Here is a 25,369-nt window from a genome sequence, read left to right as displayed (position 1 = left end):
GCTTGTTTGTATATGTTAATGCAACGTCACTAATTATGTGATTTTACAGAGAGTTGTGCTTGGTTTTTTGTTTTTGTTTTTTAAGAAAATATTTCAGAGAAATCTGGGAGAATTTTTACCCAGAAATTACAAAATTGGGAGCTTTAAGACACCCAATGTGCTCCTTTTCATTTCACTGTTTATATTTTATGGATGCTAAATATGCTATTGGTATAAATTTTTGTAAAATTATGTAACAAAATCTCTGTTATTAAATTAGATTAATGTACTTTCCTAAGGACTGGAATTCCATTTAATTTTTACTACAATAATATTGACATTTATATCATCAGCACAAGCTTTACCAAAATCACTATTTTGAATATTAATTGGGCAGCTGAAAATAGCCTTTTGTCATATTAATGTCCAATATACACCAGGATATGCAAAAGCCCCTTTGCCAACAATAAAAGAGAGCCCAATACTTGTTTGTCTTTTTAATTTTACAGTAGTGAAAAAAGCATAGTTTTAATACTCTGGGAATCAAAAATATGTGTATCTTTGACTGAGTCATACACTTTAAAAAGAAGACAATTTTTGACTTTGCAACCTGTAGTACCATAGGTGTGGGGTTTTACATTTTTATTTAAATGTCTTGCTTTTAGAACTAAACTTTAACAACTTGCTTTTCATTGCTTTCCAGTTTTATGTTTCTGAAGTTTAGATATAATGAAAGTTTAGGAATATGCTACATAAGCAGGAAGATATACTGAAATTAGTTATATTTGTTACCTCTGGAAAATATTTTATAGCAATGTCCTAGCTTTTACATTCCAGTTATATCAGCAATTTGCACTGTGGTGCCCACTCCTTATACAGTATGTAACACCTAAAATTTTGAAATCATCTCCAAATTACGAAGGACTTTTGTAATGAATAGCATTCTTTGCTACAGCTCAGAACTGATCCAGAAAATTCATTCTTTAAATTATTTTTTTTCCTTTTTTATTTTTATTTGTACCTTTGGGTCAGCAGTGACCCTTAGCAATTGCCTAGATGAGTCCCTGCAATTTCCTTGGCAATTTTTTTCAGAAGTGGCTTGCCATTGCCTCCTACTGGGGCTGAGAGAATGACTGGTTTAAGGTCACCCAGATGGCTTCATGCCTAAAACAGGATTAGAGCTCACAGTCTCCTGGTGCCTTAAGCACTATGGCAAACTGCCTCTTTTAACTAACACGTGGTGCTTAATTTGTCTCTGTGTAATTCTATAAAAATGACCTGCACCAAAAATATTTTTAAACTTTATTTATGAGATTTATATTCCACCTTTACTTGTACAACTCAAGGCATACATAATATTCCTTCATATTATCTACAACAACTCAGTGCCTGGTCCACAGTCAGTCACCCAGCTTCTGTGCCTGAGGGAAGACTAGCAGTCTTTGTTTCACATCAAGCAAATTTAATACAATTTATGGAATATTTTAAAATAGTTTTTGAAAGCTTTAAATCCATTATCCAGAAAATATATGCATTATTATTATTATTATTATTATTATTACTTTCTGCTACTAGAGAAGATACGTGTTATGCAGCCTCTTGAGTCTAAATGGTTTGTGCTCAATGTATTTACAGTTGAAAACAGATTCTAGACACTAATTAAATTGCTAGGATGGGGTTTATGAAAACCGACAACTCTTCTGTGTCCAAAGAATTATACAGGAAGGTTTGTGAAAATGAGCAGTGATTCTTATATAAATTTTAAAAAAAATATTTCCCTCCTGTGTTTTACAGAATGACAACATAAATTCTTCTTACTCCAGGCTGCTGAGTTCTGCTAATTTTAGGTAGTCATCTGTCACTGCTCACAGCCCTCTTGTTCATTATAAGAGCCCCAAATGACAAATAGGACATGGCTGCTTAATATACTGTACATATAAAACCACACAGTGGTTTCCATTACTGTAGTTTCTAAACATTGGGTAGAGCCCAAACAGATAAGTAATCTAGCTTCTGTCTTGTGGATGACCTTTTACTACCTTCCCTAATCTATTTTATTATTTCTTTACCTTCTGCCCATTCTCTTTTATCAACTGAGGTAGTATCTATACAGTACCTATACATTGAGTGCTTTTGACCCTGCTTTCCTGTGCTGGGAATGAATGGCAGTGTAAGTGTGGGCAACCACCTTGTCTTGAATTTGGACTGATTTAGAAAATGCCTGGCAGGGATGGGCAACTACTGATGGATCAGAGGACAGAGAACTGGAGGCGCCCAATTGGTGATGTGGCAATTTAATCAGAAAGGGCATGCCAGAAACAATATTGGCCTATGGAGGGTGGGTTAAGGGTAGGGAAAAAAATCAAGAGGTGAGACAAACATCTTTCATTTATATAATTTTTAAAAAAAGAACAATCTCCCAATATAGTCTGAGCTTTAGAAGGATCACTTGGAGCCTCTGGGTTGGTGCTTGAAGAACAGAAGATCCTACCTTTATTTTTGCAAACAAAGAGGAAAAAAATGTGCTATTGAAAACTGGCCATTTTCGCAGCCAGATTCCAGCAACCTGAATGGAGGAAGCAAATGGACTGCCCTGAGGAGGTGGGGGGGGGGTGATAGGGGCAAATGCAGGTTCTGTTGACTTAATAGAGAAGATAAAAGATTCTGCTTTTTAAAAACAGTATTTTGGCTTCTTTACCTTCAGCAAAAGGAAGGTGTGCCAAGCCAGTACTTTCTATAGCCATCCAGATTGAAGATTCATCATTTTGTTATGCTCTATTTGTTCCACTGACAGGAATGGCTGCACTTGATTAGCCAATAGGTTATTTTAAAATTCAGATGTTTTCTGAAAAGCACTGTACCCTTAAATCTCTCTCAGCCCCTTTGCAAATTTGGTTTTTTTCACCTCCCATGTTAAGCTAGGCTATTGGCTGGATGCATTTTGCTTGCAGGTTATAGCTCTTTTCTATGCCATTTTATGGCATCTGGAAATAATTTTACTTGAGCGTGCCTTTTATCAGGAAACCTGCCAGTGTCTGTTCTGACCGTTGCCTGCAGACAGCCAAACTCTTTGGAACTGCCTGTTCTGCCTTGATCCAAGCATCCATTTTGGGTTTATCCTGTTCTTCCCAGCAAAAACAACTACTGAAGAAGAAAACTTCAGAGAGTCCACAGCTCCCTTCAGAAACCATGCTGTGTATTCATGGCAGTGAAAAACTTATGATAGTGATTTCTAATGAAAGTCATGTGCATTGTGATTTATAGCTAATTATTTGCTTTAATTTGCCAGCTGTTCTGCTCCCACTCTGATGTGTTCATTAAATGTAGCTCCCATCACCCATATCTAAGATAACCCTGGGTCAGTTTGGCTGGAAAGGTAGGCCAGCCCATAGGGAAAGTGTCATGCTGCAGAACCCCAAATGAAGGGTTTTGTGCAATCATATTTACCTTCCTTTTTTTACAAAAAGATTTCTAGTTCCTCAACATAGGGCTCCCATACATCTGTAATTTTCTTCTGCTGGGAAACTACATCTTTCTGGTGCACAAGCCACATTTTGTTCTATTGCTCCCCACCCCACAAAGGTTTTCACTGCATTCTCTTTTATGGATTGTTATTGATATACACATATTAAATACCTCTGGCATTGCTGAGGATTCTTGTATCTATTATGGGTGCTTTGGAGAATAGAATAGAATAGAATAGAATAGAATAGAATAGAATAGAATAGAATAGAATAGAATAGAATAGAACAGAGAACAGAACAGAACAGAACAGAACAGAACAGAACAGAACAGAACAAAATAGAATTCTTTATTGGCCAAGTGTGATTGGACACACAAGGAATTTGTCTTGGTGCATATGCTCTCAGTGTACATAAAAGAAAAGAGACATTCGTCAAGAATCATAAGGTACAACACTTAATGATAGTTGTAGCGAACAAATAAGCAATCAAATCATATTAGGAAACAGTCAATATAAACCGTAAGGATACCAGCAACAGGATTACAGTCATACTGTCATAAGTGGGAGGAGATGGAATGATGAGAAGATTAATAGTAATGCAGACTTAGTAACTAGTTTGACAGTGTTGAGGGAATTATTTGTTTAGCAGAGTGATGGCATTTGGGGAAAACCTGTTCTTGTGTATAGTTGTTCTGGTGTGCAGTGCTCTATAGCATCGTTTTGATGGCAGGAGTTGAAACAGTTTATGTCCAGGATGTGAGGGGCCTGTAAATATTTTCACAGCCCTCTTTTTGACTCGTACAGTATACAGGTCCTCAATGAAGGTAGGTTGGTAGCAATTGTTTTTTCTGCAGTTCTAATTATCCTCTGAAGTCTGTGTCTGAACCGTTGGGTTGCAGAACCAAACCAGACAGTTATAGAGGTGCAGATGACAGACTCAATAATTCCTCTGTAGAACTGTATCAGCAGCTCCTTGGACAGTTTGAGCTTTCTGAGTTGAGTTGAGTTGAGTTGAGCTTTCTGAAGTCAGAGATGGAATTCTCTGCACAATTTATTTGTGAAGGGGCTACTCTTTTTAAGTGCTGAAGCAGTATTTATCATTTCCACCCAATACCCCATTTTTCAAAAGTTGCAGTTTTCCAAAAAAGATGAACACTGTATCTGTCACAACATAGAATATCAGAGTTCAATAAAATGCTGTGTATTTGCAGAAAGGCTGCACACACATTCATACACAAAAGTGCTTTGGGGATCTGTTTTACAGGAAAGTTTTCAATAAGGTCTCAGATGATAGCCATACATTCTTACAAAAAATATGTGGTGCCAATTGAAAAGGCGACAGAATCTGGAACAGAACCTAACATTAAATAGTTTTAAGATAAGTTAGCTTTCATCAAAACTAAAATGTGAGAACGATTTGTTGAACAGAACAAGTTTAATGGGATATTTCTGGTTAAATGCATTTGACACTTGGATCCTAATTCATATCCTACAAAAACATTCATTTCCTCAGCACAGTGTGAAGTGAAATTTGGAAAATAACTTTGGAGAATAATTTTATTCTCCCTTGGAGAATAAGCTGGCTGTAAGCAAATAAATTTGTCTTCTTTCTGCCTCATTTATACAAATAGGTATCTTATTTTTATAACAGTAAATTTTCATGTTTGTGACATCCAAATTCCATTACAAGGAAGCTTTTTACTATTGAAATCTGAAATAAAGCCAACGTAAAGGTAACTGAATACAGCTATGTAGAATCCCAAAATAAAAGCTTAAAAACAATTGCAGATATTAACTTATATTATTTTAATTTTCAAATATTCCATAAAAGATTAAATACATTTAGTTTAATCTAATCTTACAGAAAAAATGCTGTTTACAGGTCCATACAGTGCATAAAATTCATTTCTACTGATTGAAAACAAAGCCTTAGAACATGATTATCAGTATAAAATTGACAGACAAGAAAGAAAGGCTTCAGTTTAGCTAGGCTGATTGCAGTAGTCAATGTTTTTTGGCAGGCTGGCAACCAGCCATCATCTCCAGAGGTTCAGAATTCAAGTTTACATTTTGGTGAGATTTGTTTTTCCAAACTCAGGTGTTTTTCCAATTTGTGAAATGATTGAAGCCAGACTTCTTATAAAGCAAACGAGAAGTCAGTAGGTATTCTCCTGTTTCCTAAATGTGGAGTGTCAGTTTCTTTTGATGAATTAACCAGGCATAAATAACAAGAGGCCACTGTAGCCTATTCCTGGATTCTGTATTTAGACAAGTGTTTATTGTAGAAACATATTCTCCATACTTTCCATGAGTTCAAGCCATAGATTCTTTCTTTGGACAGATGTCTAGTACACATCAATAACAATTTCGTATGGTTGGATATGGGAACAAGAAGGTTCATCATTTGCAGGCTACACTCATCTAAATGAAATTTCTTTCTGAAGAGTCTAGGTGGATTCTTCCTCTCTTTTTTTCCAACTATAGTTTTTCTGCCCAATCTTTTGCCTGCTGTGTTGCTGGTCCACCTAACAGCTCTATGCACAGATCAGGTACCATGAAATACTATGTGTACTCACCCCGTATTGGTTCCATCTGTCATTGAACGAGGAGGCAGTACAGGTAGATCACAATTGAGCCCAGAATTTATGTTACTAAGTGAGAAATTTGTAAAATGAGTTTTGCCCCATTTTACAACCTTTCTTGCCACATTTAAGTGAATCATGGCAGTTGTTAAATTAGCAACACGGTTGTTAAGTGAATCTGGCTTCCCCATTGACTATGCTTGTCAGAAGATTGCAAAATATGATCACATGACCCCAGGGCACTGAAACGTCATAAATATCAACCCGTTGTCAAGCATCTGAATATAAATCACATGACCATGGGAAATGCTGCACATGTCATAAGTGTGAAAAATGGTCATAAGTCACTTTTTTCAGTGCCGTTGTAACTTTGAACCATTACTAAATGAACTGTTGTAAATCGTGGACTCCCTATATTACAAGTCAAAACATAGTATTCAAGTTTTGGTAGTGCAAGGGACAAGGAAAATTAAATGCTAAAATACTTAGCTGTTAAAGTAAACCCATTAGGCCATGTTTACTGTTCACACATAGTATTTATTAGGAGACATATCATGACAGCTTTAGCATCAATTTGAGATTATTATGACAAATCCCATTCCTATTTGGGCAAAGGTAGCAAGTGAGTCATAACCTGACAAACAGCTTGTCACTGACACTTGCTATTATATCACCAAAACTTATTACTGGGGCTGCCATGCTGTTTGGGGGCCATCTTGGTTGCTTCTCTTCTAGAAACATAGGACTAGTTTATCCTTGAAACAAAAAGAGTAAATAAAAGCAGGCAAGTAAAGCCCTGAAGACGTTTTTATTTCATCAAGCCGGCCTAGCCTAAATGGTTTTTAATTGGGATTTTAAATTTTATGGATTTGGGGTTTTAAATTGGGTAGCCAGTGATTTAATTCTTTTAATTATCTTAACTTTTGCATTTGTATGTTTTTTAATTTTGGCTGTTCACCGCCCTGAGTCCCTTCTGGGAGAAGGGCGGTATACAAATTAAATTAATAATAATAATAATAATAATAATAATAATAATAATAATAATAATAATAATAATAATGTAATGTCTGTAGTATTCTGGATTTCAACTTTGGCTGTGTCAGTCTCTGGTATCTTCATTATGTGGACCCTGAGAGCACAGAATTAAAATTTGAGTCCAGAAGGCGGCAGCAGATGATACCAACATCTGAAAGCTACCCACTGTAGAATGTGAGTGAATAAGAAAAGTACAGAACTCTATAAAAATATTGGAGCAGATGGTATTAGATTGCCCTCCAATGGTGTATTTAAACATTGCAGTCAAATGCTTGGAAATACAATATTTTAATATATTTTCTTTTGAACAAAAACAAGAATATTATAAAATCTCTCCACTGGTGTGCTTCAGTAGCAGATCAGACACGATTTTGAAGCAATCCTTCTGCCAACAAGTGAATATTTTAATAAGATTCCTCCTCCCCCTCATAGTAGCCACCAGATGTCCAGAATCAATCAATATGTAGGTCACCTATTTTTCCCTTTTGGAATCTGGCTCACTCCACTGCACTCCTGGATAAATAAAACCAGGATGGAATAGTGACTTTGCAGACATAGTGTGAAAAGATAAATTACTAAATAATTTTGACATTACTTTGGTAAATTTTAATGCCAGTCAGAAATGACTACAAATAATATGGAGATTCATTTTGAATCACCCAAACCAGAAAAGACCTTAACATGTGTACATTCAAACAGAATATTTATTATGTCAAGACAAATAATATGACACTTCAATTAACCCTGTCTTGTTTATTCAGAAACCTATTCTAAGATTTTCATTATTTGCACTTATATTATTACTTTGTTAACGGATTTCAAAATATTGGGATGGCCTTTGTAATGAATTAGAACGAGTGTGTATTTATTTGTACCATTGGAGTCTGCTTCTCTGTGAGTAGATTCTTAATACCTTTTCATCAACTTCCATGTGCGTGTTTATAGTTTAATGGACTTTTTAGATCTGATACATCTGGAAAGAAGCGATGGAGAAAGAAATACAATATAAAATTAAGTGTTGTTACAAGAATATTAATGCTGAATATAGTTTAGACTTCTGTGGAACTGTCTCTTCCACCAAGCACTGGGCTTTTGGTTGTGTGGATGTTTGGTCTGGTGCCTGGGGAGGGGACCTTTGCTTTTAACTATGTGTTATGGATGTAGTGAGCTGCCTAGAGTCATTTGATATGAGATAGGCAATCATTTAAGTCCCATAAATAAATAAAAAACTAAATTACTGGAGTTACAGTAATGGGAAGCATGACATGGGAAGCTTGATAGAATGAAGTGAAAGAAGCTACAGATGAGAAAAAATGCACAAAGGAGAATGATTACTGCTGAAAATAAGGATCAGGGATATAATGTGTATATAGAAAAAAAGATAATTGCAAGGAAATCGTCAAGGGATGACTGAGGTTAAGAGGCCAAAAAGAAATGCTATGAAGAGCGATTCTGATGGAAATAAAAATTGTTTGGAAGTAGATGAAAAGTGCTAAATAAGAAACCTCCAGGAAAGTAAATTTAAAAGCAATTTAAAGTGTGCCTATTGAAAGAATTGTACTATTACGTATTTAAAATGTAGAAAGATTCAATGTAAAAAAAACTGTAAGAGGTAAGTTTGTTAAGTGTGTCCTTTGACAAAAAGAGACAATTAGTAAACTTTGGAGGTGCAACATGATTGTATGAGAAATAGAGACTGGACACAACAGTTTTGCACTTCAGCAAGTAAGTGTGGGGAAAAGTTTATTATACACTTTGTTGATTTACAAAAAAATGTGTCATAAACTGACGAACAGGCTTGAATTTTCAAATATTTTGTAATAATATGAAGATGGATTGCTGATTACATTAAGAGCAGAATAGGATGGATGTAAAGCATGTGTGAGAATAAATGGAGTATGTAGCATTTAGCAGAGAATAAGGCATGAGGTGTCTTTATAAGCTTAACTCTTTTTAATGAGAAAATGTATAAGGAATGCTTAAGGTGATAAGTGTATTGGTTGGTGACATGATGTAGGTTACTTTTGTACATAGATAATGCCATAAAGGTAAAGGTAAAGGTTTCCCCATACATGCGTGCTAGCGTTTTCCAGTTCTAGGGGGAGGTGCTCATCTCTGTTTCTAAGCTGAAGAGCCAATGCTGTCCAAAGACGTCTCCATGATCATGTGGCTAGCATGACTCAACGCCGAAGGTGCATGGAGTGCTGTTACCTTCCCACCAAAGTGGTCCCTATTTTTCTACTTGCATTTTTTACATGGTTTCGAACTGCTAAATTGGCAGAAGCTGGGACAAGTAACAAGAGCTCACCCCTTTAGGCGGTGCTAGGGATTCAAACTGCTGAACTGCCGACCTTCTGATCGACAAGCTCAGCATCTTAGTCACTGTGCCACCACGTTGCTTAGATTATGCCATATTATTGGCTAAATATCTGAAGGATTTGCAGGTGAACGTTGAACAAATTCGGCAGTTGGGTGGATGCCACAGGTATGCAGATGCTGTGTTTGGGAGTGGGGAGAGAATGACAGGAACAACTTGTGACCTCCTGCCTGCTTCCCAATTGCCTTTGTGGAAAGCAGGCAGGGAAGGTTGCAAATGATGATTACATGGCCACAAGACACTGCAAGTCCAAACTGTGAACTTGTTGAAAGCAATTATTGTAAAGCATCTGAATCAGTGGTGGATTGCCCCTGGTTCGGACCAGTTCACAAGAACCGGTAGTAAAACCGGCGGGAGGCTCCGCCCCCCCCCCCCTGGATATCATCATCAGCGATCTGCACATGTGCAGAAGCTTCGAAGTTGCGAACCAGTAGTAAAGGTAAACAGAACCCACCCCTGATCTGAATGTCAGTAACATGACCACAGGGATGCTACAGCAGTCATAAATGCGAGGATCAGTCATCAAGTTACTATTTCAGCTCCACTGAAACTTTGAACCATTGCTAAACAATGTGGTCTTTAAGAGAATAGAAAACTGGCATATAATATGCCCCAAACCTTGGAGACATTATAATTTTACATTGGAGTAAGCAGTTGTGGAGAAAATAGTGATAGCACTGAGCAACAAGAATGAAACGACTGCAGAAATAATCCAGAACAGATGATGGTATTATTTTACAGCAACAGTTCACACTGCTAGTGTCCTGACCACTGCATTTTGCACCAATTGTAATTACTGGGTTATGTTCAAAGGCACCTCTCCATTGCGTAGGCTACAGAAACCTGGTCTTGTAGTGAGAGGCTCAAGTGAGGGCTTCGGGGCCCAGTTTAGGATTGCAACTGGTGCATCAGCCTAAAGCTTCCATGAAGGCCACTTGGCCACCTGTTCCTACAGGAGCAACTGTCCTGGAGGAGTCTGTTGCATATTCCCCATGTCAGGGGGTGGGATACCGGTCATTTCCTTTCCTCTCCTTTTGTTCTGCTGCCACTGCTACTCCCCTCTCAGGCTTAGAATCTTTCAGTCTCTAAATAGACATTGTAGGAGAACAGCAGTCTGTTCTTTTCCAATCAGCAGATTTTATTAGAAGTCATGCCCTTTCGTGAGCTTTTAATAAAATGTGTTAGTTGCTACCAGACTTCTGATTTTTCAGTCCCTAAGGTAGTGTACTGAAACTTTATGGGGAAGATATCGGGATAACCTAAGAAGAAACAGGTTTTTATGAAATAACTAAAACTTAGTTTTTCCAACAGGTTTAATTATGTCTACAAATAAACTTAGCCCAGCCATAAATCTATTCCTTTTTTTAAAAAAAAATATCTTAAACATTTAAAAAAGAATATAAACATAAAGCATGATAAACATAAAAAGAATGAAAAATATGCAATTATAAAACACAGCAAATAAGTACAGAGTTTGTGCTATCAAGGGGATTCCAATTAGTCAACAAATTCTACTGCATATAAAATTCTACATCACTTTCTAAAAAAGAGTCTAAGCTTTAAACTAAGAAAAAAACCATGTGGTTAAGACTACCAAGAATTATAAAGTATAACAAATGAGGTCAATGTGAGGAATCTCTTGATTCATATGGATGCTCCCATGCACAGCCAAACCACTCCCACCCAGAGGGGACTTTGATTGACATGCATCAAAGCTCTGCTCACTGTCCAAATGGCAGATGTTTTTGTATCACTTTGTGTCCAGCAGTCCTGGTGGTGCCTATAAATTTCTCTCTTTCTCTCTTCTCTTTTTCTCTGGGTCATATAATATATGTGGCAACTTGAAAGCTTTGCAGGTTGACATTTAGGGCATCTCTCGGAAACTTCACAATATGTGGGTATATGCATAATTTTGTATTTATTTATTTATTTTGTTGCATTTGTGTAGTGTATATTGGAGATGGTGACCCTTTGAGAGCTGTATGCAACGAAATTTCATTTTAATATACATTCAAACTGACAATAGAGTTATTCTAAATTCTAAGTTTCCCCTCCCAAACCCTCATTCAATCCAAGGGCTGTGCTGTGCCATTTGTATTTTTATTTGTTGAGTTGGTTCTTTTAAGTTTAACAATGAGGAGAAAGAAAGAAATAGCCAGCTCCATAGATTCTCTTCCAGTGCTGGTGGAAGAAATCTCTCTCTCTCTCTTCCTTCCTTTTTTTTTTTTTTTTGCCCACTGCTAATGCTAAAAATCTGGAACTGTCTCTGGAGATTCTCAGTCATCCAGGGTGTCCCAAAGGTGCTTTTTCAAGAGGCAACTGGACTTTCTTTGTTTTTCTTTGAAGACGTTTCACTTCTCATCCAAGAAGCTTCTTCAGCTGACTGGATGGTGGGGGAATATCAGAGCTGAAGAAGTTTCTTGGATGAGAAGTGAAACGTCTTCAAAGAAAAACAAAGAAACTCCAGTTGCCTCTTGAAAAAGCACCTTTGGGTCAGTCTGGAAAGCTTTGGCCCCGCCCTGGATATCATGGATTAGGACCAGTTCCTTATTATGATTATCATAACAGGTAAATTTGCAAGAGTTCCTGTCAACCAGTCTTAACATAAACCCAGTTAATGGTGGGGGAGGGGGGAGAGATTGCGGAATAGCGGAGATAAGAGGATTTAAACGTTGGTGTGTGCAACTCTGTGGTGGGGGAAAATATAATTACAGCCGGTGTTTGAGAAAAATGCTGTCGTTATCACAACAAACTTGTGAAGACCTTATTTTTCACAAGGTTATATATAACCAATAAAACTGGAGAATGCGGGCATCGATCCCGCTACCTCTCGCATGCTAAGCGAGCGCTCTACCATTTGAGCTAATTCCCCTTCGTAGTGGAAGGGTTGAACTTGCTTAGAAATGCCATTTTAACTGACCGACAGATTTCTAACTCCTCCCCCAACTGTGAAAGAAGTCGTTGTTGTCAGGCAGTTCTTGTTCTTTAATTTTATGACGTTAATTTGGACTCTTATGTTGTCCAATAGGACAGCACGTTCGTTAGTAAACAGCGCCGTGGGAGGAAGCACTTCAGCTCTGCCCCCGTGACTTGCAATTGGACTGAGCCCTAAAACGATTGGCTCCCATTGGTTTATTTTTAAACGGAATGGGACTTAGTAGTTGGGCCATCTGAAAGTCTTTCAAAATGACGTACAGTTGTTGCTAAGGCGTGACGGTGGGAAGCCGGAGTCACCCATCCGAATACGCTGATTGGTTAAATGAAGCCGTGACCCCGGCCTTTATCCCTTTGTTACCCAATAGCGAATCGGTTTCCTTATGATCGACTACGCCCTGGAACCAATAGAAAACAGAAAGTTTAGCCACCGTCCAATAGAAAAAAATCCTGCTGGGCGAAGGCGTGACCTGTGTAAGGTTGATTGGCAGGAATGGGGGGACGGAGACAGGAGAGTTCGAAGAAGCCGATATGACCGCCATCTTGAAGAGTCGATGATGGTAGGGAGCCGCAGTTTTCCCGCCTGAGTGCGGCAAGGGGTTGGCTTGCCCGAGCGGGAGACCTCTTCGTTGAAAGGAGTTCATCTGCCTTCGGGTAGGAGCTTGCGGCCGCCCATTCTTCCAGGGCAGGGGAGAGCGGAGCGGGGCGGGGGTGGCGGCAACGGTGGCTTGCTTCGTTGAAGAAACGCGTCGGCCGCAGGAAGCAGCAGGAAGGCGGTCCTGAAGGAACCGGAGCTGGGAGGCCGGCTTAGCCTTTCCGTCGCCACGACCAGCCCTTCGGCGTCTTAGAAGCGCGGGGGGTGGGGGTGGGGGGCGGAATGCTGCCCTCTGGCTCGTAACTTGGAGCGGCAGCGGCCTAGTTGTCCGGTTTGTTTTGCTTCCTGAGTGCACTCGCCCCCCCCTCCCCCCTCCCCGGCCTTCGATTCTGTGTCGCAGCGGGCCTGCGTCCTTTCTCCCTTTACTGGCGGTGGGGGCGAGGGGGGGGGAGAGCAGAGAACTCCACTCGCCCCTGCCTTGTGGGTCGAGTAGGATTTCCATAAAGGGCCCCTTCCCCGACAGAATGAGGGGAAGAACCTCCAACACGCGTTCGTGCATTCCCACGTATTCTTGTTTTCTTGCCACCCGCAGGCTTCCCCCGGCAGTCCTTTGGTTTCCTTTCCCTGGGAACGTAAGGAACGCCATTCATGTCCTTTTCTGTTGTTAGATGAATGGAAATTAAAGCGATCGTTTGAAACATAATTTCTTTTTCTCCTTAATTGATACTTTAACGTGTCTCGGTAACTTCTGGACTCGAGATTTGAGGTCAACTGCTTGTAAAAGTAGAGAGCTAGGCTGGTTTTTAGAGAGTGGTTGCCTGAAGCCAGGATTTTGATTTGTCAGAATAGCTTCAAATTCATTTCTGTTAACAAATAATACGTTCATTCTACATTAAGTGAAGAAGGATCGAAAATGTATTATCCTGTGTGAATATGTTAGTCTAATTTTTCCCCATTGCCTTTAAAACATTCCCCGGGCATAAGGGAAAATATTAACTTCAGCTGGTTTTTGTTTTTAAATGATAGTGCTCTAAAATCTTTTGAAGTAATCAGTAATTATTTTCAAAGTAGAGGTGTAGGTCTCTTGCTGCAAAATTGAATCTTAATAGCCAGGGATCTTAATAAAATGCTGCACAGCGTTTATGTTAGTGCTGTTTCAGTTCAACAGTGCTAATATCTAAACGGCATAATCATTTTTAGAGGTGTCTGTGAGTTACTGACATTGTTCTATACAACTTTATTTAGTTTCCACCAAGTCGGACAATGTTGGCATTCTTTGGGGCCTTTCCATCAAGCAATGTATCTAATGGGATTATGGGACCCAAGAAGTGTGACTTCTCTAATCATGGAGTCTGCTCTGCTTAAAAGCTTCTCTCCCTTTCCTGTCCACCAGATTAGGATGGCCCAAATCATATTGACATTTTGTAAGGCTCTTAAAGTCTTGCTGTTCCTACTGGTGTAGGGCCTGAGTGCTGAATGAATCCATCTCTAGGAAGTGGGATGTTATTTTGGTTAGTGTCTTTGATCACCAATTTATTTGGTGGTTTTGATATGTATTGTTTTATATATTTTTTTATTTATATCCCTCCTAGAGTCACTGGGAGTTGGGTAGCCATAAATCTGAATAAATAAATGTAGCAGGGTAAATATAAATTAAATATTTAATAGTTGTAGCTTTAAAGTTGCATTGAGCCTTGGTGGCGCAGCAGACTAAAGCACTGTTAAGTAACACCAGCTGCCTGCAATTACTGCAAGTTCAAATCTCACCAGGCTCAAGGCTGACTCAGCCTTCCATCCTTTCGAGGTAGGTAAAATGACCCGGTTTGTGGGGGCAATAAGCTGACTTTGTATAAAAAAGAACACCGTTTGGGGCCCCCGAAAGCAGTACTAAGCAGGTATATACAAAAATATGAAGGCTATTGCTTAACGCATTGTAAGCCGCCCTGAGTCTCCGGAGAAGGGCGGCATATAAATCGAACTAATAAATAAATAAAATATGTCTGCCAGGTATTTTGGATAGTTACTATCAAATTTGATTGACCATGCTGTAATAAATAATAGTGTAGGAGTTTTCAAACTAGAGGACAGGAACAGAGTGGGCCATAGTTGTTTCATATGTCTGGAAGTTAGTGATCTCCAAGATGCTAGTGCTAGACACAACCATGTATAATATCCAGATGTGACTGACTTCAACAACTTTTGTAGTTTCAGCACTGATTCCTGCCTAATTTTATCTTTTTCCCTCTTCAAAGATGTCTTTCCCTAGTATGTTTGTCATGTTATATCTTGATACTCAACCCACTGCAAACCTTGTGTTGATATCTTATAACAGGAGGCCAGCATGCTCTACTGCATATCTTTCTGGAGTGTATTCGTTGTGTGCTGGACTCCCTACTTAGACTTTCTCAGGGTGTGAAGGTAGTTTTCTATGTTGTGGATGTTATTTGCTTCTCAACTGAGGGATACATCCCCTCCTTCAGGTACCTGTCAAATGGCATGCTTATTTCATTATTTATGCATCTGTTACTGGTGAGGTTATCACATAAATTCATTTTTTCATGAGGCACTCATATTTTTTTAGTTTAGGGCATCATTGCACCACAAAGTTTGAGAATGTCAATTTTCTAAATAATATGAGTTGTAACTAAGAAGTATAAACAACTCTAGATATGTGGTAAATTTTAGACTAGATTATTTCCATTCCCAGACTTTAATGTAATTTTGTATATTCATCCAGCAATATTAGGGTCAGGAAGGATTTGTTTAATTGTTTTTTTTTACTTTTTTAATACCATGTGATCTGCTTTGTTAGTATGAACAATCAATATTTTAAAACCATTGATCCTTTCCTCCTGGCATCTCAAGTTTGATTTGTGAAAGTACTAGTCTTCTAGGTTTGAATTCTTAAGTTCTGTTTTCATACATGTGCTATCTGTGATTCTTGCACCTCTCAATTCTGTAAGTAGTATTAAAAAAGTTATATTGGCTAGAGAGTGTGGTGTAATTTTCACATTCTTTACTATTCTCTGTACTTCCACATTGAAAAGATAACATTGCTTTCAAGTCAAGCTCAAGTCCTGTTGTTTTACAGACTTGACCCTGGAAGTTTTATGGCAACAATACATAAGTAATTTACCATTGCCTTGTGCATGACCTTCCTGCAAACAGGTTAGATCCTGCTTGTTTTTTGAGACTAATTGCAATTTGGAGATCTATATTGGCATCCATCTTAATTAACTAAAATTATTTTGGCAGTGTGGTTTTTTCAGTTGCTTTGAGAATTCATTTGATTTATCTTTTTTTCTTTTTTTAAAAAAGTCAAAGCTATTTTTACTGACCTATATATTGGAAATGGAATATTTTTATTACTGAGATCTACTGTATGTAGGATGCAAAACATCCAGTAATGAAATTCAGTTCTGTGAATCATACAAGATAGGGATTGAGATTGTGATTTTTTAAAAAATTACAGTTAAAGTTATAATCCCAAAGAATTTTAAATCGCTTCCATATTGCAGCTTTAAAAACAATGTATCCATGGATTTAAAAACAATGTGTCCATGGATCACCAGCTCAAGTGGAAGGAATTCTACCTTACGGCTGTAATCATATATACTTGATTGCCTGAAAAAAAAGGGCCACTGGATTCAAAGCACTTTTGATTAAAAATGCAGAGGGATGCAGAAATTTGCGTGTTCTATTTTTCTGAAAGTTACTTGAAATAAAAGGCAGAAGTATTCTTAAATTCAATGCGCATTCTAGCAGGTTATGCTGTTTCTCTAATTGCACAAGTGTGAAAAAAAGATAATAGATAATGCTAAAACCATTCTTAAGTAGAATTCAGATGAGTCTTTATTTGCTGAAATTAACTGGGCAATAAACTAGTCCTAGTCAGTGTGGTAATATGTCTCTAAAACAAATAGTAAATTAGTGATACTAGGGTTTTCTGCTAAATGAAAAATGACACTAGAAATTCATGATCAAAATGTTTTTTATGCAATATTTTTTCTGAGAAAATATTCTTAATTTAGAATCATCTTTGACAGAAGACGTTGAATTAAATGAGGCTGCAGTGTTTGAGATAATACTTTTTTGTTTACAAAGATAACCCCCCCCCCCCAAAGTTACTGATCATGCTGCTGGTGAAAGTGTAGAGGTGAACAAATGTTTTTTCGTGATAGGACACACTGTAGCATTTGCAATTTGATAACGAATACATGGGGGAAATGTTCACTTCTTTATGCCGTTTTTGATATAATTCTAGCATCACTGTAACTTCTTTTTAAAATGTTGACAAGAAAGATAGCCTGATAAGATCTAAAATGCATAATTTAGCTTCACTCTATTTTTTATAAAATAATACTTTTTTTTTTTTTTTTTTTTTTTTATTTTGAATTTGTATACCGCCCTTCTCCCTGAGGACTCAGGGCGGTGAACAGCCAAGTAAAAACATCAAGTACAAATATTAAAATACAGTTAAAATATACATATATAAATTTGGCCCCATTAATTAAAAACAATAAACAAAACACTTAAAAACACTTAAAAAATTAGGCCAGCCCGGCTTGCTGAAAAAGGAAGGTTTTAAGGGCACGGCGGAAGGCACCGAGGTCTTGGATTCTCCTTATCTCTGGAGGCAATTGATTCCAGAGGGTAGGTGCCCCCACAGAGAAGGCCCTCCCCCTGGGGGTCACCAGCCTGCACTGTTTGGCTGATGGCACCCCGAGGAGGCCCTCTCTGTGGGAGCGCACGGGTCGATGGGAGATTGTCGGTGGCAGCAGGCGGTCTCGAAGATAGCTAGGCCCTATGCCATGGAGCGCTTTAAAGGTGATAACCAACACCTTGAAGCGCACCCGGAAGACCACCGGGAGCCAGTGCAGCTCGCGCAGGAGCGGTGTTACATGGGAGCGCCAGGCTGCTCCCGTCACTACCCGCGCTGCTGCATTCTGGACCAGTTGGAGCCTCCGGGTGCTCCTCAAGGGGAGCCCCATGTAGAGAGCGTTGCAGTAGTCAAGGCGAGAGGTGACGAGGGCATGAGTGACTGTGCACAGGGAATCCCGATCAAGAAAGGGCCGCAACTGGCGGATCAGGCGAACCTGACAAAAGGTCCCCCTGGTTACAGCCGTCAGATGTTCCTCCAAGGACAGCTGCCTATCCAGGAGGACTCCCAGATTGCGAGCCCTCTCTGTGGGGGCCAACGACTCGCCCCCAATAGTCAGTGATGGAGTCAACTGACTATATCGGGATGCCGGGAGCCACAGCCACTCAGTCTTGGAAGGGTTGAGCCTGAGCCTGTTCCTCCCCATCCAGATCCGCACAGCCTCCAGGCACTGGGACATCACTTCAAGGGCATCGTTGGGGTGGCCTGGGGTGGAGATGTACAGCTGGGTGTCATCAGCGTACTGGTGGTATCTCACCCCAAAGCCACGGATGATCTCGCCCAGCGGCTTCACATAAATGTTGAACAGGAGGGGCGAGAGGACCGACCCCTGAGGCACTCCACATATAAGAGGCCTTGAGGTCGACCTCTGCCCACCTGCCAACACGAACTGCGACCGGTCGGAGAGAAAGGAGGAGAACCACCGTAATACGGTGCCCCCCATCCCCAACTCTTCCAGCCGGTGCAGCATGATACCATGGTCGATGGTATCAAAAGCCGCTGAGAGGTCTAACAGGACCAGAACAGAGGAACAACCCCTGTCCCGAGCCCTCCAGAGATCATCAACCAACGCGACCAATGCCGTTTCCGTGCTGTGTCCAGGCCTGAAACCCGACTGGAACGGATCTAGATAGGATGTTTCCTCCAAGAATTGTGGAAACTGTCGCGCGACCACACTCTCAACAACCTTCGCCAGGAAGCGAAGGTTGGAGACAGGACGATAGTTGGCCAATATTGCCGGATCCAGGGACGGCTTCTTGAGGAGAGGCCTCACCACCGCTTCTTTCAAGGCGGCGGGGAAGTGACCCTCACTCAACGAAGCGTTGATAACACCCTGGAGCCAGCCTCGTGTAACCTCCCGGGAGGCCAGTACCAACCAGGAGGGACACGGGTCCAGTAAACATGTGGCCGCACTAAGTCTCCCCAAAATCCTGTCCACATCATCCGGAGTCACAGCATCAAACTCCTCCCAGGTAACATTCTCAAGACTATTCCTCGTCACCCTGCCCTGATCTACCCAGTCAGAGTCCAAATCCCCCCGGATCTGAGCGATTTTGTCATACAGGTATTGTCCGAAATCCTCCGCCCTGCCTTCCAAGGGATCCTCCCGCGCTCCCGGATGGAGCAGGGAGCGGGTTACCCTGAACAGGGCGGCCGGACGATTCCCTGATGACGCAATAGAGGCGGAAAAGTAGTTAAACTTTGCCGTCTTTATCGCCACTAGGTAGGTCTTAATATGCGACCTTACCAGTGTTCGGTCAGATTCAGCGAGACTGGCCCTCCAACCACTCTCTAGGCGTCTTTTCCGGCGTTTCATCTCCCTCAGCTCCTCGGTGAACCAAGGAGCCACGAGGGATCGACACCGGGTCAGAGGCCGCAAAGGCACGACTCGATCCAAGGCCCCACCAGCCGCCCGATCCCAGGCAGTTACCAGGTCCTCGGCCGAGTCGTGTGCCAGATCTTCAGGAATTGGCCCAAGCTCCGTCTGGAACCTATCAGGATCCATCAGGCGCCTGGGGCGGATCCATCTAATTGGGTCCGCCTCCCTGCGGCGGGGTGTAGCGGTTCGAAGGTCCAGACGAAGGAGTGAGTGATCTGACCATGACAAGGGTTTCATGTCTATATCCCCTATAATAAGACCACTCAACCACTGGCCAGAGACAAAAATCAGGTCCAGTGTGTGTCCCCCCCTGTGAGTGGGGCCATGAACTAACTGGGTCAGGTCCATGGCCGTCATGGAAGCCATGAACTCCCGAGCCATCTCTGACGTTTCACCAACGGACGGCAGATTGAAATCACCCATGACCATAAGCCTGGGTGTATCAACTGCCACCTATGATTTTTTAAGTTCAAAATAGGGTATGAGATAAATAATAGTTTTAGTGGTCATTTAATATCTAACAGCATCTGGATTTTAGGTGAAAAAGTTGATATAAAGTAATTCAGCTTTAGTCAGGTGAATTATTTTCAGTTTAGATGGAAAATGTCAGCTCTAGGACAAACATAATTAGTAGACATGCAATAATGTAATATATAGATAAAACTTAAATATTTTTAGAAATTGTTTAGGTTAAAAAATGCAGGAGGGACTATATTCATTTTTTTGTTCTTCCTCTTTAGCAGAATGCTGCCCAAAATACATAAATGGGACTACATGAAATAAAATTATTTCTAAAAAATGTTCCATCTTTCGTATCTAGTGCTATCTTTTATGGTTATGAAGTAGATTTTGGCAGAATATGATAGGATGTGCTGGATGATGAGGAAAAAATCTGGAAGTTTTTCATAAATTCAGGTTACTGATCTAATTTATATATGATACTAAACTATTATGGATAAAATGTGCTCTTTGTGGTGAGTTTAGAGGACACAAACTATAGTTTATGTGTGAATGCAGCCATTACGAAAAAGAAATAATGATGTGTGAGAGAAAAGCAGGTTGCTTTCGATTATTCCTCCTTAAATACCTGTGTTTCCCCAAAAATAAAACCCCGTCTTATATTTTTTTGCCACCAAAAAAGGCACCAGGTTTAATTTTCTGGGTGTGTGTGTATGTGTGTCATCCACTGACTCATCTCACTTGCGTGCGTCACTCCTGGCCTCTTTTTCACTATCAGAGGCTTTCAGGAACTTCTTTGTCCAGCAAGGCTTTCCTGAAGGCCTCTGCAGTCGATAACAGAACTCTGGATCAATCCGGAGGTCTGTTATCGGCTAGAGAGGCCTTCAGGAAAGCCGGCTGCAGCAGAAGAAATGGGCCGAGATGTGCAAGGCCTGGCTGCAACTATCCAGAGGTAAGTAGTAGGGCAGCTCCACACACCCCATCCCCACCCTAGCTTAATTTTTATCTTTGCACCCTGAAGTGGGTGGGGTTTTAGTTTGGGGGTAGGGCTTATATTGGGCACATGTGTAAAAATCAAGTTAGGATTTACTTTCTGAGTAGGTCGTATTTTGGGGGAAACGGTATAAAATTTCTTTCTGTATACCTGTAATATGTTTGCATTTTTTAAATTTTTTGTTGCAGGGTAGAATATTGTATTTTACCCTAATTTCCAGCAGTATTACTTAAACAAATATAGAAGTTTGTTCTTGAGTTTAATGAGTTCTATATACATATAGTTCTCAGGATACAACCATTGTTTAGTGACTGTTCAAAGTTACCAGTGTACTGAATGAATGGTACTTAGCCATTGCAGGGTTTCCATAGTCATGTGATCATGATTTCCAACATTCCCTGCCACAAACATAGTCAGTGGGAAAGCTGGCAGCAAATCAGACAGCACAGTCACATGAGATCCTTGCTTAATGACTCATGCTGGAATTGCCATTGCTAAGCGATATGATCATATGACTTTATGCTTAGCAACGGAAATTCCAGCCCCAGTTGCCATTGTAACTTGAGGACTATCTGTAAATATATTGATGCACTTGTTCAGTTTGTTTTTGTTAATATATACTAACAGTGTAAACTGAGAAATGCAATTAGTAATATATTAATGCAGAGTGTAGAATGTTTAAAAAATAGAATCTCTTCTCAAAATGTATGTGAAGGTCATTTGAAATAAAATAATCAAAATTAAAAATTGGGCAGCATGGGCCTAAAAGGCAGGGTCTGATAATTTTAGAAACTTCAGTGCCTTAATGCATTTAATTACAAACCAGTCTGTTTTAAATACTAGTTCATTTAAAGGAGAACATGAATAAGTATTATGTAATTTCAAAGTCTATGCAGCAAATGCTGTAAGTATTTAAGAACTTTTTTTGGATTGGTTGCAAAATGTAAAGTTATATCAGATGCTTAATCACTAATAATCTATTTAAGATTGATACAAGTTTAGTCCAAAGTACATAATAAAACATTTGCTGAGAAAAGACTACATGGGATGACCTATGTATATTTATTGAGTTCCACAGAAAAATATATATGAAAAAGAAAGCAAATTATTAAAAAGAGCTTATTAACTATAGTGAATGGATTCATATCAAATAAGCCAAAACTAAATGAATCATGTTATGATATAGTATGTTGTATAAACCTAATCTAAAAATCATTTTTCTTCTTTTTAAAGGTGTTAAGCTTCAGTGTCTCCAGTCTGTAGGCATGTGTTTATTCTCTTTAGTATTTCTGAGCAGTTTCACAAAAGGAGGAGAGAGTGCTAATCATCTTACTTCAGTAACTTTTTTGGTTAAATTGTCTTGATGTCCTATGCCGTAGTTTAATAGAGGAGGCAGAAGTTAACCTTGTTGAATTTGGTTTTCAAGAAACTTAAGAGCTATCTCAGAGGTAGAAGCAAATGTACAAAGAACAGGGAATGTTCTGAGCAGTTGATCTTGTTTCTAGTTTAGAACAGTGTTGAGTTCATCTTTATAAATATTTATTTTACCATAGGATACTTCTAGGGTTCTTGGTTTTAGCAACCTACTGTATTTTTCGGAGTATAAGATGCACCGGAGTATAAGACGCACCTACCTTTTTTGGCGAGGAAAAGAAGAAAAATAAATCTGCCTCTGCCCAATTTTGCCTCGTTACAGCAAACAGCCTGCTTTACTTTCATTTTCGTTTTCAGCATAGCTTGATTAGCATAAGGAAAAAAAAAATCTGCTCCAGCAATTTACCGCTTTGCAGCAAGCAGCAGAGCCCTGGGCAAAACATCCGAGAGCAAATCAGCTGAGAGTCCGGAGGCCAATCCAACAACTTGTGCTAATTAGCCTGTGCTGAAGCTGAAAGCTGTTTTTCCTTGCTGTTTGCTTGCAAGGAGGTAACTGCTGCGAGGCAGAGGCCAAAGGGTGGGGGCCAATGGGTGGGCGGGGCTACATTTGGTGTATAAGATGCACCTCAATTTTCACCGCCTTTTAGGGGGGGAAAAGGTGCATCTTATACTCTGAAAAATACGGTAATTAAATGGATAGTTATTTTCTTGTTGTTAAAAAACTGGAAGCCAAAGAGCCATTGCCCCATTTCAGATCTGCTGCGCATGCGCATGAGCAGCTGATTGGCAGTTGGATCGGCATCCTGGAATACCGACAAATCAGCTGTTCCAGGCTGCAGAGATCATCGCCGCCTCCACGTGCCCCATTTTTGGCCTCCGCGCATCCTGTTTTTGGCCCGTTTCAGGCGGTGGGGATCACCGCTGCCTATCCACCACCAAACAGCCGAAAATAGGGTGTGTGAAGGCGGCGATGGGCAGTGGTGATCCCTGCAGCCTGGAACATCTGATCGTCTGTATTCCGGGAGGCTAATCCAACTGCCAATCAACTGCTCGTGCTAAATCAGGCTGTGCTAAAACTGACCAGGTTGTTTGCTGCAAGGAGGCAAATTGCTGGGAGGCAGATTTTTTTTTTCTTGTTTTCCTCCCCAAAAGCTAGGTGCGTCTTATAGTCCGGAGTGTCTTATAGTCCAAAAAAATATGGTATATTGGTTATCCCCATTAATACTTCATGTCTGTAATGATGGAGCATATCTTGTGCCCTTCTCAAACTGGAATGGAGCCTTTGAAGTTCAAGCTATGTTCCTTAAAAAAAGTGTCACAATCATCTTTGCCATATTTTTTGTGTATGTTGGCAACCACAAAATGTTTTGACAAAACTGAATCTTAGAGATAGCAGAATTAGGCTTTTGTTACACATTCTTCTTTGAAATGCTTTCCAAGAGTTATTTTTATTCAGATTATCACTGCAATTTATGGCACTGAATACTAGAGTATTCAGTTTGTTTTTGTATGTTCCTCAGATTCTTCCAAAATAATTAAAAAGTAAACCTATAATGTTTTATTCAGTTAGAAGTGTTATAGCAATATAATCTTTAGCAGTTTACTCTTTTAGAAGTATTATGCAAACCTTTTTCATTAAAACCTATGTACTACACATCAATGATTAAAACCAATGAACATGGATTTTAATATAGAAATCATCAAACTCAATCTCTCAGTCCTAAATCCAGGAATTCCTTGAATATAGTGAATAGAGATGGGCTATATTTTATATCTAAAGTTGAAAGAATGCTTGGAGCAGTGGAGAATGTACTGGCCCCATCTTCAATACTCCCTTAAGAAGGCTACATCTTTTTAATAGGATTCTTATAGGCCAGTTAGTGACAGTGTCAGGAAATGAAGGTTTCCTATTTAGCTTGCAGAGCTTGGATTCATTGAATGAGTTTACCAAAAATGTAAATGTTGCAGAATATATGCAGCCTCATGCTACATAACTAAGCTTCATTTCATGCTGAATAAACTAAATTATTAATTTATCTTAAATAGAAAAATATATTTAGATAGATTTTTAATCCAAAAGCATTTTATTAAAACAAATTTGATAAAAATAAAAAAAACTGATTTAAATTTAAAAAATAATTGATTTTTATCCACCCTGCTGTGCATAATACATGACACTGAAGAGAGATGATGGTGTGCAAGACTTCAATGTATGAATTACAGATAGTCCTTGTCATTTGACCACAATTGGGACCAGATTGGTGATCATACATCAGTAAGTAACATGACCAATCCTGATTTTGCAGCATTTTTTATTGGTGGTTGTCAAGCAAATCATGGTGGTTAAGTGAATCTGTAATTCATAAGTGTGAACTCATTCTCTTGAATGGGAGTTTTTTTTGCTGGAAATGGGCAAAAAATAGCTAATTGTGGTCATGTAACTGCGGGACACTAAAGAAAGCTATAAGGCAAGCTGATTGCCTGGCATCCAAAATGTCACATGACTGAGGATGTGTGGCATGATATTTTACAGTGGGCAGGCATCCTTTACATGTTGTAAACTACCTGTTCTTAACAGTTGTTAAGCAACCAACCTGTCATAAGTTGAGGACTACCTTTATTGTGATTTGTAATAGTGTTGCTAGAGTAATCAAGGATAGAAATTGCACCTGAACCTATTAAGGGTTTGGTCTTTGGGTCTGTTATATGATCTGTTATAAAATGTTTACTAATTTTAAAACATACTGAAGCCTATTTCTGAATGGGTTATGAAATTAGTAAATATGTTAAGGTTCTAAACAAATGATGGCTAACCTTTTTGCCATCGCGTGCCAGGAGCGGGGTGGTGGTGTCACGCGCATGTGTGCCCACACCCATAATTCTGTGCGCCCCACACGTGCATGCGACTCCCGCCCCACTCCCCCCCCGCTCCTGGCACACAATGTCACCATGGGCCCAGTAGGGCCGTTTTTCTCTCTTCCTAGCCTCCACAGCCTTTCTAGGAGCTTGGGGAGAGTGAAAATAATAAGAGCCTTGGT

General features: G+C 39.6%; 1 protein-coding gene and 1 non-coding gene across 3 annotated transcripts in view; one reads left to right on the top strand and one right to left on the bottom strand.

Annotated features, from left to right (window-relative positions):
* Window positions 1-12,235: 12,235 nt before the first annotated feature.
* Window positions 12,236-12,308, bottom strand: TRNAA-AGC (transfer RNA alanine (anticodon AGC)). Its single transcript has one exon. It is a non-coding gene; the product is annotated as a tRNA-Ala (tRNA).
* A 593-nt stretch (window positions 12,309-12,901) lies between these two features.
* PPP6R3 (protein phosphatase 6 regulatory subunit 3) overlaps window positions 12,902-25,369 on the top strand; it is an 89,704-nt gene continuing 77,236 nt past the window's right edge. The window contains exon 1 of one of the 2 annotated variants that reach the window (XM_070932355.1): window positions 12,902-13,024. The gene's annotated coding sequence lies outside the window, so the exon portion shown is untranslated. Of the gene's footprint in view, window positions 13,025-15,364; window positions 15,384-25,369 lie in introns of those variants that run through there. The other variant, XM_070932365.1, reaches the window with a different exon arrangement.

The sequence above is a fragment of the Pituophis catenifer genome, unplaced genomic scaffold, assembly GCF_029215685.1.
Source record: "Pituophis catenifer annectens isolate HBS135680 unplaced genomic scaffold, rPitCat1.0.hap2 SCAF_1, whole genome shotgun sequence".
Taxonomy (NCBI): Eukaryota; Metazoa; Chordata; class Lepidosauria; order Squamata; family Colubridae; genus Pituophis; species Pituophis catenifer.
Note: the sequence above shows the minus strand (reverse complement) of the source record. Positions and strands in the feature narration are given on the sequence as shown.